The sequence below is a fragment of the Chiloscyllium plagiosum genome, chromosome 2 (assembly GCF_004010195.1).
Source record: "Chiloscyllium plagiosum isolate BGI_BamShark_2017 chromosome 2, ASM401019v2, whole genome shotgun sequence".
Taxonomy (NCBI): domain Eukaryota; kingdom Metazoa; phylum Chordata; class Chondrichthyes; order Orectolobiformes; family Hemiscylliidae; genus Chiloscyllium; species Chiloscyllium plagiosum.
This window is the reverse complement of record NC_057711.1, coordinates 22574704-22590840: the sequence shown is the minus strand read 5'-3', so window position 1 is coordinate 22590840 and position 16137 is coordinate 22574704. Positions and strand designations below refer to the sequence as shown.

General features: G+C 41.0%; 1 protein-coding gene across 22 annotated transcripts in view; it reads right to left on the bottom strand.

Moving 5' to 3' along the window:
• Positions 1 to 16137, bottom strand: part of LOC122557375 (teneurin-3) — a 2612756-nt gene that overhangs the window by 982966 nt on the left and 1613653 nt on the right. The window lies entirely within an intron of this gene.

Below are 16137 nucleotides of genomic sequence, written 5' to 3'. Positions count from 1 at the left end.
GAACCTAGCTATCAGCCTTTGCTCGGCCACTTTGCGTTGTTGCCTTTCCCAAACTCCGCCTTGGAGGATGATCACCCGAAGGTCCGAGGTTGAATGTCCCGGACCACCGAAGTGTTCTCCAACTGGGAGGGAACAATCCTGTCTGGTGAGTTGTGCAGTGTCCATTCATCCGCTGCTGTCATTTCTGCTTGGTCTCACCAATGTACCATGTCTCAGGGCATCCTTGCCTACAGTGTATGAGATAGACAACATTGGCGAGTCACATGAATCCATGCCACGTACATGGTGGTATCTGTGTCGACACTCTGACACGTCTTGCAGGGTCGACCGTGACAGGGTTGTGTGGTGTTGTCCTGAAATCCATACAGTTTGCTAAACAACAATGATCTGTTTGAGGTTTGTGGTTATTTTTCTGCGAGAGGTGAAGACATAGCGAAGGTCTTGGCGAGGTGCTCATCTTCATTGATAATGTGTTGTAGTCTGCGAAGAATATGGTGTAGTTTTTCAGCTCCTGGGAAGTACTTGACAATGAAGGGTACCTTGTCAGTGCCAGCAATTTTCTCGACATAAACCATCCAGTGAAATCCCACTCTTCTTAGCACTCCCCATTTCTTTACCCTTCTTCTTTCTTAGTACTAGCTCATGCCCTTTTAAAACAAAAGTTCCCTACTTCAACAATGCTTCACCTCACTCCCCCATTACCTCCTCTAAAACATCCTTCTTTTCTCACCTACCTATTATGTATAAGCTACAATTTGTTGATATCAATTTAAATTTGTAATTTCTCATTTGCTGGTCAATCAAATTAATCTATCAATAATCTTTTGCTAACTCTGTACAGCCAGGCTTCACAAAAAATGCAGGCTCATTACACCTGTACTGGAAGTTAATCCTGTAGCTAGCTGGAATTGGTTTAGATCCACTGACCTCTATGCTGTGACTCCAGGCTGCTTTTGTGTCACTTTGCCAGGAATATCATAACTGAGTTGCCCTACAGCCACCTCCAATCCCATTAAGACAGTATGGGATTCTCTCAGCTCTCTTCAAGTTACCCTTCATCCCTGGTACAGATTGTTCTGCTATAATGTATGTTTGGTCGATGCAAATTAGCCGTGATACACTTGACGAATTGGGAACATTGTTTCTAAAGCACGATTTTTCGATAATGCAGGGTTGCACAAGAACACAACCATCACATTATAGAAGAACTGACTGTAATAATGCAGAAACTGCTCTATTACTTTCAAATTTTTCCTATGATTGACACTGAGGGCTAACTCTGATTTTGTACTAGTTTAACACTGCCTGTTTGCTGTTGCATTGTTTGTCACTTGACACAAATCCCAGGACATTTTTTTGGCTTTTTTAATGGCTTTCTGTACTATTCCATTTAAATCTTATCATTTCTAATCTATTTCCTTTCTTTAATCGTAAATACAAAACAGATTGCTTCACATTTTCTTACATTGCTACCTATTTTCCAATTCTGCTAATCTACTGGCCTCCTGTTAGTTGACAACAGGAAAGATTTTAGAGAGTTATAGACAAGTACAGCATTGGTCCAACTCATCCATGCTGACCAAATAGCCTAAATTAATCTAGTCCCATTTTCCAGCATTTGGTCAAAAATCCCAGTGTTAGGCAAAATTTGCACCCACTTTCTAATTTAGTAATCTGCAAACACTGGCAATCCTTCCTCATTCCCTAATTCTAGGTCAGTAACAAAAATATAGTAAAGAAGAGTGTCTCTAACCTAAAGTCCTCCAGAAAACAAGGCATTCGCTTCTTATATTCTGAACCGATGCTTTCTCACTTATCTCTCCAACAATGTGGCTAGAATCCCCAAAACTCCATTTGATATTATCGATGTTATTATATCCAAGATGGTACTTCAGGGTATGTACTTTAAAAATCCAAAGAAAGCAAACTCACTATCATCTGTTATTTCTTAGGTTGGGTGAGATTCGAGTTACTTTTCAGAAAGCTTTACTCATTAGCCCTGATGAACCAGTGCAATTCCTAAACTGAGACATGTGTGTCCTTTGAAATGGATTCTATGGCATCATTAAGAATCTTTTTTTTAGATTAGATTAGATTACATTACAGTCGCCTGAGGCGGGAATTGAACCCGGGTCTCTGGCGCTGTGAGGCAGCAGTGCTAACCACTGTGTCACCGTGCCGCCCACAATCATACAATCCCTACAGTGTGGAAATAAGCCCTTCAGCTGAACAAGTCCACACAGACCCTCTGAAGAGTAACCCACCCAGACCCATTCCCCTATCCTGTTACCCCTAACTAATGCACCTAACCTATACATCCCTGAACACTGGCCAATTCACCGAACTTGCACATCTTTGGACTGTGGGAGGAAACTGGAGCACATGGAGGAAACCCAAGCAGACACAGGGAGAAAGTGCAAACTCTACACAGACAGTTGCCCGAGGCTGGAATCAAACCTAAATCCCTGGCACTGTGAGGCAGCAGGGCTAACCACTGAGCCACTATGCCAGCCTTGAAATGAGGAACATACTGTGCATTTGTTAGATGTCATGTTGCTTACAATGCAACAACAAATATACTTCCACAGGACTTCACTGGCTATAGAACATCTTGGATATGAGAAATGTTACATGAATGGAGGATAAACCGCTCTGCTCACCCAGGATCAGACGTAGCTGCAGTTTCTTTTATGCTAAAGGCCCTGTAAATGGGGCACAGAGTTTCCAGTTCCAATAGATACACAGGGAACCTGCCTCCAGTGGGTTGGTAACCCACTCATATGACGGGGTGACATCATCCCAGCAGAAAAGTGCCAAAGAGGCCACACATTGCTGCTAAGTTAGGCTTTCAATCACCTTAGATGGCTGCCGACCTTTGAGATGCAGGAAATGTCTTTCCAACCTGTCACTGGGAAATCATCTCAGTAAATGAAATGTGGCGGGACTATCCTCATTTTATTGCTCCTCCCATCTCTGTCCTCATGGTGGCTGGGACTGTCAAGTTCATGGTTTCTCATTTAACTCTGTCCTAATTTTGAACCAGCCTGTTAGATTTGCCATGTGGTTCTACTGTCCAAAGAGCTTTGTAAAAGTCGTCAGAACCAATATTATTCTGTTTCAGGTAATCCTGGATTGTCAGACATATTCATAGTTTAGTAGATTTTCAGTGGTCACATAAAGTACAGACGTCAAATGCTGGAAAGAGAGCCATGTGGGATTTGTTTTTCACTTTGTTGACATCTGGACAACACAAGATGCCAAATTTCAAATAAATATTGCAATTTAGTGCACAAGCCAAAAGGGATGGCAAGTCTACTCTGATTGAGAATTGTCATTAAAAAAGCTGTGGGGATCTTTTGGCTCCACAAACTCTGGAGAATTTAAAAAAAAATCAAAGTTTGAACATTTTGTTTGCACAAAATAAATCCTGTGCATGAATATTAGTCATTTCAAGGGAGCAGCACTTGATGACTAATCCTAACTGTGCTAATAATCACACCAGCAACCAATTTAAGATAATTAGTCGAGCTTGTAGCATAGCTCATTTATGTTTGCTTGCTCCCCACTGATTTCTCTGTGGTCATGCTTTAGCCAACAGGAGCTAAGTTGCCAAGCAAAGAAGCACCATTTTCTCCTGTAGTATGAATAGCTGGGATTGGTTGAAATTTGGCTTTCTTACTTTTGACCTGAAAGACAAATTATTTGGCAAAACGGTCTAGTTTCAACAATGTTCAGGATCTAGTGGTCTCATAGAAAAATAAATATATCAGGCAGTCTGTTAGATGCAATATTTTACACTTATTTTAATGCTTTCAAAAAAAACCTAATACATTTTTAAGTCTTTTGTTCAGAAGCTAGTCCTAGGTATCAGGGCTGGAGTGAAGTAGCTCTTGATTCAAAGTCAGAGCAGATTAGAATGAGACATACCTGCTAAACAACTTGATTTATGCCTGACGATTTCACTTGCAAAAATTATATTGGGCAACAGGTTTTAAAGGATCTGTCATTGATAATTATATACTTCAGATGAAGAATACTTCAGGCAGTATTGACCACAAATATTTAGTAACCATTCCTTTGTCCAAAGTGTTGAAAAACATCTTTCTGTTCCTCATACAGCATGGGGGGAATACACATTTAAAATCTGTTACACAGTTCAGCTGAAGTAAATGTCATTTGGCAGTTTGTAGCTAAACAAGACTGGCAGCTAAATCAGGACTCCTGGAGAAATTCATAAGATCTGAACAATATACATCAAGTTTCATGAGTTACAGCTGGTTATAGATATGGGAGTTCAACTTGGAACCAATGGAGGGGCAAAGCAATTGTCAAATAGAACAACTTAATTGTAAACGTGTACATTGTTTTCAAATATGCTCATTTTCAATCTGCCAAGAAAAAGAAGACAAGGGACTTACAATTGTTTCATCCCTCAAAACATTCCAAAAAGCTTTGTAGTGAGGGACGTACTTTTGAAATATATCCTCGTAATGTAGGAAAATGTGGGAAGCAATTTGCATAGGGCATACTTTGACTTTACAAACAATTTCTGTCATGGTGACTACTCAGTGAGGTATGAAGTATATAAAACTTGCTGATCCTACTTTTAAGAGAGCTGCAGTGACAATACCCTAAAAACTCATGCGTAGGAGTTGAGCAACTTAATAATTTTACTTTGGTTAACCACAAATTGAAGAGACAGAGTCTGTTGAGAGTGATTTATTTAGTAAAAGGTTATGATTGTAGGCTGTGTGGTAGTTTCCAGCTGATGTGTGACAGTGGCAGCTGGAGACGAAAGAGCTTGCTGGTCAGTGTGGGAGAAGCACTTATCCCTTTATAATAACATCCGACTCCTAGGTCATGATCTGCAGTTCAACAGACGTGGTTTATGGTTTCCTCATTAACAGCGAAAGAAAATAAAGCAAGTTCACTGAAAACATTTTAGCAGGACTCTCAGAGGCAATCTTGTGTGTTTGCACATTCAGAGTTCCTACAGCTCCCTTCAGCAAAGCTCCACTTCATTTTGTAAAGTGGAGCAGTTCACTGAAGATGTGGTCAATAAAAGTAGATAACTCACGCATTAGTGTTGAAACAGTTAAGGCCAAAGCTGTAAGAGAGCTGAGAATTTCAGGCAATTCTGAGCTAAACATGGCCAACATTTTAAATGCAGCAATAAAGGATGCAGAGCTATATGATCAAAGCAATTGGCCTAAGTCAGAAGAGGTAACGATCACACTTTAAAGTCATTTAGTCAGACCACTCCTTAAATAACATGTTTAGTTCCAGTTTCCAGGGAATACGAAATATATTAAGCACTGAATGTTTTTGGAAGATAGGAGTTGAGTTATTCGCCACAGAATTCCTTTTTTGTTCACCTGCTACAATAGTTACAGAGACGTTCTGATCAAACTGTTCAGGCATATTATAATACCCTTGGAGCAGGTGGAACTTGAACCCAGGCCCCCTAGCTCAAAGATAGGAGATACCACCAATGCACAAACTGGCTCTTACTACTGTCTTTATATGGTTGTTTTGGTTAATGGATGTTGATCATGTGTAATTCAACAATGGCAAAACCATTCAATGTGAGGGGGGAGAATAGTTAGATTCTAGTGATTTTTGAGAAGATTTGTAGCTCAGGTTGAGGTTCTGGATGGAGGTATGCTCGCTGAGCTGGAAGTTTCATTTTCAGACATTTCATAACCATACTAGATAATATCTTCAATGAGCCTCTGAATGAAGCCTTGCTGATGATTCCTGCTTTCTCGTGAAATATTTGAGTTTCTTTGGGTTGGGTGATGTCATTTCCTGTGGTGAAGTCATTTCCTATGGTGTTGTCATTTCCTGTTCTTTTTCTCAGAGACACGCACAAGAATTCCTAGAAGCATGGCAGACCAACCGGAACTCTATCAACAAACACATTGACCCGGACCCTATTTACCACCTCCTGAGAAAAAGAACAGGAAATGACATCACCGTAGGAAACGACATCACTACAGGAAATGACAATACCAACCCAAAGAAACCCATACATATAAATAGAAAGCAGGAATCATCAGCAGTGCTTCGTCCAGAGGCTCACTGAAGATGTTACCTATATGGTGACAAGACATCTGAAAATGAACTTTTCAGCTCAGCAAACACACTTACATCCATAGTTAGATTCTGTCTTGTTGGAGATGCTCATTGCCTGACATTTGGGCAGTGCAAACGTTCTTTGCCACTTATGGGCCCGAATGAGGATATTTAGCTCTTGCTGTTTTTCGATACCCAGTGTTTTAGTATCTGAGATGTCATGAATGGTGCTGAATATTATGCAAACAGTGAACATCCCCACTTCGGACCTAATGATGGTTGGGCCAACTCTGAAGGACTCCTGGAACTGGAATGACTTACCCCCATCAATAACTACAATCATACTCTTTTGCGATACATATGACTCTAACCAGTGGAGAGCTTTCCCTCTGATTCCCATTGACTCCAGTTTTGAGAAGGCTGCTTGATTCCAAATTTGATCGAATGCTGCCTTTGATGACAGGGGAAGTCTGCTTCACCTCATCTCTGGAGATCCAGGCTTTTGTCCATGTTTGGACCAAAGTTGTAAGAAGGTCATATTTTGAGTGGCTCCAATGGAATCCAAACAGAACATCAGTGGTTAAGTTATTCCATTGCAATTGCTGCTTGGTAGCATTGATGGTGAACCCTTCCATCACTTTGCTGATAAATCAGATTGACTTCCAGGCACAGAAGTGAAGTTAAAAACATAGACCCAATGACCTTTCTCAATCCCTAAATATCCCGTGACCTGGCGAAGGAGGGAAAAGAAGGTCATGTTGATAAAACATGTCCGTGCCCAGGCCTCTTAAACCTTTGTTACTCCGGCCCAGTCTTCCTTAAAGCTGTTTCAAGAGGGACCACCCACATCAGTTTCAATTCAATTAAAGAACCTTTCACTGAAAAGCACAGTGTGAGACAAAGATTCTAATGAAATCACTCAAAGAGCAGGCAGGAAAACCGTGGCAAAGAAGTACACCTGCCAAGACAGCTTGTGTCAGTACTTCAGTTTTACAATATTATGTAAATAGAGGGTTCCACTTATTCAGAATGCTCTAACATTGAGATAATTATAGTTTGCAAATGAAAGCACAACTCAAAGTTTAATCTAGTCAGTTTATTGCATTAAGTGTGGTATTATAGGGACAAGATATTATAATAGGGTTTTGATGAATTGCTGGGTCTGCAAATGCCTGGTTACCTGCTTAATTATCCATGATAAATAAATGACCATTATCATTAACAATAGCTCTGACTAGCCGGTAAATATGTTCAAACTAGTGATTTTTTTGTACTTATGCCAGGACAATCTGCCAACGAAATGAGATTAAAAAAAACACTTGAAGCGGAACTATTTAATTATCCAACATCCAAAGTATTCAGTTGTTCCAAAATAAGCTAACTATAAACCACTACGTGCAAAACTGTTGAGCAAAAAAGTCTGACTCTTATGAAACACATTTTTAAATTGTCACCAGAAAGATGCAGGAAAATTTGGAGACTGCAGAGATACAGATAATCACACACGGTAGAGATGAAGACTGTGATGTACCTTGACTGCTGTGTGAGCATAATTATTCGACAGGCCCAGGACTGGAGAAAGAGCCTGAATCTGCTGCATAGTAAGTCAGTAAAAGGGATTAGTGCAAGAAGTGGAAACACAAAAGGAGAGGTTAAAGGTCTTCAGCTCTTAAGCTTTGCCATACCAGTATTTCCCTGTGCTTGTTAGCCTCGAAGTTCTTTTTATCAGTTGATCTAAGGTCTGGAACCCCTTGTTCTAAAGGTCAAAGTAACATGAGCCCTACACACAAATGGAATTTACAGAACCTTGTTCTCCTGTTTTTTTGCCCATTACGTTCCATGATTGCAGCCTCCTTTAAGTCAACACATTTTATTTGCTCCTGGCAAGTGTTAAGTTAGACATGTTTTAAGGTGGACAGTCTACTAGTCTGAGCAGCTTCAGTAATTGAACTTTGCAGTTGAGATTCTCCTGGAATCTGTCAACCTGTCAGAAACCTCTGCTGGTCGATGGATTTAGAGAGAAGCAACAAGCACATTTTAAAAAGAGAATAGTCACAGACAAAACTATTATATGAAAACAATATGGGTGAGATGAAAGACAGGTTCACAATGCAGAAAAGCATTCCTCAGGTTCTTTAGTGATGTTGATCTTTCTGTTACTCCCACTTATTCAGAAAATTCATCACCCTGAACCGTTGATGGATTAAATGGTAGAAGAATATTATTCATCGTTTTTGTGTGAGAAAAGCACAAAAACATAGATGATCAAGATGCTTTAATAATGTAAGTTTTGTTTTCTTTCTAGTATTTTCTTGCCAAAGGTTATCAGTTTCTCAGGTTGTTGGGTTTATTTTAGAGTGCACCAAGACAAAGACTGAAAGAAAGAGCCTGCATTTATATATCCTTCACGACTTCCCAATGTCATGAGTGACTTGTAGTCAATGAAGCCAATGACTTTTAAAGTGCAGCAGTATGAGACATGTGACAGCCAATTTGTGCACATCAGAATGAAGCAAGGTGACAATGTCCAGGTAATCTGTTCTTGTGCTTGTTTCAGGATATATATTTGCAAATCATCAAGAGACGGCAGTGTTAGAATAATGTTATTGGACTTGTGAACCAGACGAATGCTCTGGGAACATGGATTCAAACCCCACCAAGTGGAATATAAATTCAACAATACATTTAGAATTGACAACTCTAAAATTATCATTGACTGCTGTAAAAATCTTCCACTGATGCCGTCCAGGGAAGGAAATCTGTCATACCCATCTAGTCTGGCCTAAGAGTGGGGTAACATTAAACCCAGAGCAATATGTTTGAACATCAAATGCCCTCTGAAATGGCCTAGCAAGCATACCTGTTTTTATTTCAGAGTAGATTCCCTACAGTGTGGAAACAGGCCCTTTGGCCCAACCAGTCCACACCGACCCACCAACGAGTAACTCACCCAGACCCATTTTCCTCTGACTAATGCACCCAACACTACAGTCAATTTAGCATGGCCAATTCACCTGGCCTACACATCTTTGGAGTGTGGGAGGAAACCGCAGCACTAGGAGGAAATCCACACAAAGGGAGAATGTGCAAACTCCACACAGACAGTCACCCAAGGCTGGAATCAAACCTGGGTCCCTGATGCTGTGAGTCAGCAGTGCTAACTGCTGAGTCACCTTGCCACACCATTGTATCAAAATGTTAAGGGAGTAATAGAGTACAGCCAACATGGATGTCTGAATATCACATGGCCCTATGTGACCAAATGTGTTCCAGGTGGTTTTGAGGCACAGCAAATAATTTTGGGAATTGGTGCTTTTCTTTGTCCCTGTTTTACCCTGATAAAGAATACAGCAAAGTCAATTGATAAGCTAATGGATTGTAAGATGGTCTCAAGTGCAGAAGAACTCCAGTTCTGAGGAAGGGTCACTCAAGGCACGTTGGCACAGTGGTTAGCACTGCTGCCTCACAGCGCAAGAGACCCGGGTTCAATTCCCACCTCAGGCGACTGACTGTGTGGAGTTTGCACATTCTCCCCGTGTCTGCGTGGGTTTCCTGTGGGTGCTCTGGTTTCCTCCCACAGTCCAAAAATGTGCAGGTTAGGTGAATTGCCCATAGTGTGGGGTAAATGTAGGGTGGGTTGCGGGTTGGTGTGGACTTGTTGGGCAGAAAGGCCTGTTTCCACACTGTAAGTAATCTAATCTGTACGGCAAAACGTTAACTCTGATTTCTCTTTGCAGACGCTGCCAAGTCTGCTGAGCTTTACCAGCAATTTCTGTTTTTGGGGCTAAACCATCATCGTTTCCTTGTTCTTCTTATCTTTGACTTGAATTGTAAAGTCAGGATCACATGCCTTTTTCACGATTTTCTCGACTTGCTCTGCCACCAGTTTATATTTGTTTCTTTGCAGTCTTTCTACCAACATGTATCACTTCACACATCTCTGCTAAAAATTCAATCTGCAAATTCCACCACCTGTCCATGGCCTCTTGAAGTAAAAAATCAGACTACTTCCAGGTTTTATGCTATCGTGTCTCACAAACTTGATTGAGTGTTTTGAAAAAGTAACAAAGAGGATTGATGAGGGCAGACGCAATCTAAATGGACTTCAGTAAGGTGTTCAACAAGGTTCCCCATGGGAGACTGGTTAGCTGGATTAGATCTCATGGAATACAAGGAGAACTAGCCATTTGGATACAGAACTGGTTCAAAGATAGAAGACAGAGGGTGGTGGTGGAGGGTTGTTTTTCAGACTGGAGGCCTGTGACCAGTGGAGTGCCACAAGGATCAGTGCTATGTCCACTACTTTTCATAATTTATATAAATGATTTGAATGTGAACATAAGAGGTCTTGTTCGTCTATTTGCAGATGACACCAAAATTGGAGGTTTTATGGACAGCAAAGAGAGTTACCTCAGATTACAATGGGGTCTTGACCTGATGGGCCGATGGACTGAGGTGTGGCAGATAGAATTTAATTCCGATCAATGTGAGGTGCTGCATTTTGGGAAAGCAAATCTTAGCAGGACTTATACACTTAATGGTAAGGTCCTGGGGCGTGTTGCTGAACAAAGAGACCTTGGAGTGCAAGATATAGCTCCTTGAAAGTAGAGTCACAGGTAGTTAGGATAGTGAAGAAGGTGTTTGTTATGTTTTCCTTTATTGATCATAGCATTGAGTACAGGAGTTGCGAGGTCATATTGCAGCTGTATAGGACATTGGTTAGGCCACTGTTGGAATATTGTGTGCAATTCTGTTCTCCTTCCCATCGGAAAGATGTTGTGAAACTTGAAAGGGTTCAGCAAAGATTTACAAGGATGTTACCAGAGTTGGAGGATTTGAGCTATAGGGAGAGGTTGAATAGGCTAAGGTTGCTTTCCCTGGAGCATTGGAGGCTGAGGGGTGACCTTTTAGAGGTTTACAAAATCATGAGGGACATGGATAGGGTAAATAGACAAGGTCTTTCCCCTGGGTGGGAGAGTCCAGAACTAGAGGGCAAAGGTTTAGGCTGAGAGGAGAAAGATAAAAAAGGGCCCTAAGGGTCAACCTTTTCATGCAGAGGGTAGCGCATGTCTGGAATGAGCTGCCTGGGGAAGTGGTGGAGGCTGGTACAATTACAGCATTTAAGAGGCATCTGGATGGGTATATGAAAAGGAATGGTTTGGAGGGATATGGGCCGGGTGCTGACAGGTGGGACTAGATTGGGTTGGGATATCTGGTGTGCATGTACGAATTGGACCGAAGGGTCTGTTTCCGTGCTGTCATCTCGATAACTGAATGACTCTATGCTCTGCAGATTGTGAAATAATGTCCTCGACACACAGGTCAAGGTCATTAAAATAAAAGTGTAGATTAAAACAAAAGTGGTCTGTGAGTGCCCTGGGGAAATCCTATCTTCCTCCAGACCAAACAAACAACTTCTCAACACTAACCTTTGTTTCCTGTCACTCAGCCAACTTTGTACCCATAATATGAGAACTGTTTCAACCATGTTTGAAGATACAGTACGTGACAGACATTTTCATCCAAAAATCTGCATGAATTGTGAACAATGGGAGAACAACTTTTCAAAGACAAGTATTTTAATCCTCATGAGCTACATCTCACTTTATTGTTCTGAGCATTTAACTTCTACTTTCTTGCTATGCCCCACTGCTTCCCTGTGTTTCTTCATTTCTACATAAATATGATGGTAGTTTAACTTTTGGACAAACAGTACAACATGACATGCCTCCCAAATAATCTCTGGTGCAATGTTCAATAGTTAAGGATTAATCAACAGTGTGAAAGTATGTTTTCTCATTGGTGGCATCTGTAAGGTGTAAATTTCATTTCATAGCAGATTCAGTCATCCTGTGCAAATTGAATTTCTCCACATGTTGTGAAGATCTATAGTGAGTACTTATGTTCAGTGTCTCCTCTGAAAGGTCATTTCATAAATTTGATTGAATTTAATAAGACAACAGTTGCAAAAGCATCCTCAGATAATCTGGCAGACTTGCATTATATGTATGGCAGGAGTGCACCAAGGCAGATGGTATCCAAATTTGCAAAGTGCCAGTTGGCAGGTGGACCAGGGAGTGCGGGCTCCCCAATTTGGGATTTCCCACACTTTGGCCCTTGGAGTTGCAGAGTTTTACCATTGCAAATTTCACATGGAATAGGATGCAAGAGACATTTAACAGACAGAGCAATTAAGTAGTCATTATATCTGAGCCAAGCACACCCTTCTCCTGGCTAGGAATTATTCATAATCATATTATAACTATAAACACAAATTCAGGCCACAGGCACATGTTATAGTTAATGTTCTATTTAAGCCTCCTTCCACCTTCTTCATCTCTGTTAGCATATCCTTTCTCCCTGATGCTTCCTCTCAAGCACACCTCTGCCTCAAGTATTTTTGAGCTCCACATTCTAACTACTTTCTGGATAAAGGTCAGTTTTGAGGGCAAAGTGGCAAAAGAAAGGTGAGCAGACTTTGAAGAGAGAAAGGAAGACAAATACTTTCAGGAGCAGACTTTGAGGAATCAGACAGAAAGAATGAGATGACAAAAAGGCCTTATTCAGACCTCGAGAAACATTTCAACACTTTTTGAGCAAGGACAAGAGGGAGGGAGAAAGAAAGAGATACTTTACTGTGATGTATGAAATTAGAAGAACTTGTTGCACAAGAAAGGCAGTTCCTTCAATGAAAAAGAGGAAAAACACTTCTGAGAAAGCCATCTTTGCTTGAGGTAGGAGCCAAGAGGACAAATCCTGTGTAGATTTGAGGGGTCACTTTATAAAAGATAATATTCTTTGAATCACCCAAGAGACCTGATGGTATAGTATAAACAACAGAAGAGTGATTGCTACAGGTTAGGCTTATTTGACTTCATTTGTTCGTGTTTCTCCACCAGGATTAACCACTTCAGTTTCAATTTGATGGTTTATGATACTTTGTGCATTCTTCTTTTACATGTCGGTGTGCACAACTCTGTAATTCATCTGAGTTAAGTTGATCTCTTTCCTTTGTACTTGTGATAACTTCTTAAGTGGCTCTTAACTTGACTGAATTGGTCAATTCTTGGCCCACAGATCCTGAGCAATTGCAGCAGTGAGATACTGGGATCCACAGTACAGAGTTGGTTCTTTTACATTTCTTCCCATCTACCATTCTGTCCCCTCATTAAGACATTGCAATTCTCAAAATACAGTGTAATAGAGAAGTAGTTGCTATGTTTGCAGCAAACACATCGAGTTACTTATGTCAATGTTGTCAAATTTCAAGGAAAACTTCAAAGTGGTTTCTTTGTCCGTGCCATGAACTTTGTCCATTTTAGAACTGAAGAAACGGAACCTGATGGGGGAGATGCTTTTTGGCTATTAGGACATAATGTACTACCTACGTGAACAATGATCTCTGATCGTTTATCCTTCTCCTTCAGAATACCCTGCAACTAATCAGGGACATCCTTGCCACAGGGAAGCTGTGCACCATCGTGGAATCAGATCTGTGGTTGCAGAAATGCATACCTGTACCCTTCACAACGAGACTCTCATCATTATTGCTCTTCTTCCCTTTCGGCTCCCCACTTGAGCAGCTGGGCTCTGGTTGTACTTTCCAAAGGGACCAGTACTCTGTCACCATTTCTCAACACAGAAATATTCATGTGAAAGTAGCATGGGCTTTCCTGACTGCCTGCCTCACTCCCATCCCATGGTGGTTAGCCATTCCCTCTCTGACTGCATTTCTTATGTTTGAACAGAAGGGGTGACTATGTCTAAACCTGTGCTATCCACATAACTCCCAGCCTCACAGATGCATCTCCAGCCAATGCTTAAGCTCTGAAACTTGGCGCTCAACCTGATCAAACCTTTGGCACTTTCTGCAGATGTGACTGATGGAATTTCTCCAGTGCTTTTTAGATTAGATTAGATTAGATTAGATTAGATTACTTACAGTATGGAAACAGGCCCTTCAGCCCAACAAGTCCACACCGCCCCGCCGAAGCGCAACCCACCCATACCCCTACATTTACCCCTTACCTAACACTAAGGGCAATTTAGCATGGCCAATTCACCTTACCTGCACATCTTTTGGACTGTGGGAGGAAACCGGAGCACCCGGAGGAAACCCACGCAGACACGGGGAGAACGTGCAAACTCCACACAGTCAGTCGCCTGAGGCGGGAATTGAACCCGGGTCTCTGGCGCTGTGAGGCAGCAGTGCTAACCACTGTGCCACCGTGCCGCTTTTATAGTCCAGGTCTCACTACAGTATAAGAGTGAGATGACTGCAACAAGGATTTGTGTGACATGAGATGACCGTTGATTGTTGTAAAAGGCTGAGCTGCTCCTGTTGACCTGGTGTTGGATCACTTTAGCAATTGTGGCTTTTTGAGAGAGGTGGCTTCCAAGTTATGGGGAATACTCAAAGGATTATTTTACAATATAGGAGGTGAAATATTTGACAAACCAGGTGAGCATTGATATATTACTTTTGGTAAAAGTCAGGGCTGAGTTTCTGCACAATTAAAGAAATCGAGAATGCCTTGCAAATCTGACGCGGAGTGGGGAATCATACTGCAGTCATCTGTAAACTCCAAATTAATGACTTAGATCAAGAGACCAAGAATAACGCATTGAAGTTTGCCAACAATACAAAATGAGATGGTAATGTGGCGGCTAAGTGAATCGGTGACAAAGTGGCAGATGGAGCACTGTGTGGGAAAATGTTAGGTATTTGTTTTGCTTTTAAGAATAGAAAAACAGAATTTTTTTAAAGATGTGACACTTCTAAGCGTTGATGTTCAGAAAAAATTGGGTGCACATCTACAAAAAAAACACATTAACTTATGCAGATTTGGGATGAATTGGGAAGACAAATGGTTTATTGGTCCTTATTGCAAGTGACTTGGTATTCAAGATGAGGGACATCTTGCAGTAATTAAATCAGCATTAATTGGGGCACACATGGAGACATGGGTGCGATTTTAGTCTCCATATTTAAGGAAGGACATACTTGGATTGGTGGGAGTCCAGCAAAGGTTCACTATATTGGTTCCTGTGATAATAGGGTTGGTTTCTGATGAAAGACTGAGTAAAATTAATGTCCTCTAGAGTTTAGAAGAATGAGAGGCTATTATATTGAAACATTCAAAATTCTGAAGTGGCTTGACAGGATAGATATTGAGAGGTTGTACCCACTGGGTGGGGAATCTAGAACACATAGCTTTTATCTCTGGATATGGGATTGAACACAAACATTTGTGAATTTGTGGAATTCTTTACCCCAGAGGCTTGCCAATGCTCCATTCTGAAACATATTTTAGGCTGGGACCAATCTTAAATCTTTCAGGGAATCAATGTAAATGGGAAGCAGTTGGAAAGTGAAGTTGAATCAGAAGATCAGTTATGACTTTACTGAATTTAATGAAGGCTTTCATGATAATGGTGTGCAATATGTAAGAGTTTGCCAAAAAAAATCACATTTCCTTTGTACGTTTTCATAGTTGAATAACTCGTGTTCACTTGGACACAACTGACAGACACATCATGGAACAATAATGATGATGTCTATCAGAGTCTTTGTATTGATAACTGGGAGTAGGCCAACACCATTGGGAAGGAGCAGAACAGCAAATTTACCTGTCATTTTCTGAAGTACTGAAGATAAGTGGGCTGCAGGTTTTAAAGACGTAAAAACTTAAGCAAAGGTTTATTCAATAAATGCTCCGTCTGTGAAATCTAGCAGTGATAAATTTTGACCTCATCAATAATTTTACACAAATGAGAATTGGGAAGTCAATGTAGCTTATATGGGTTTCAGCAAGGCCTTTTACAAGTCCCACATGGGAAACTGATAAAAAAAGGTAAAAGCTCATGGGATCCAGGGAAACATAGCAAGATGGATCCAGAAACAGTTTAGTGATAGGAGACAGAGAATGATGATAGACGTCTGTTTATGTGACTGTAATCCAGTGTGTAGTGACATAATACAAGGATCAGTGCTGGGTCCATGATTATTTATGACACATGAATGATATAGATGAGACTGGGTTGGGCAGGGTGCCGGGGGTT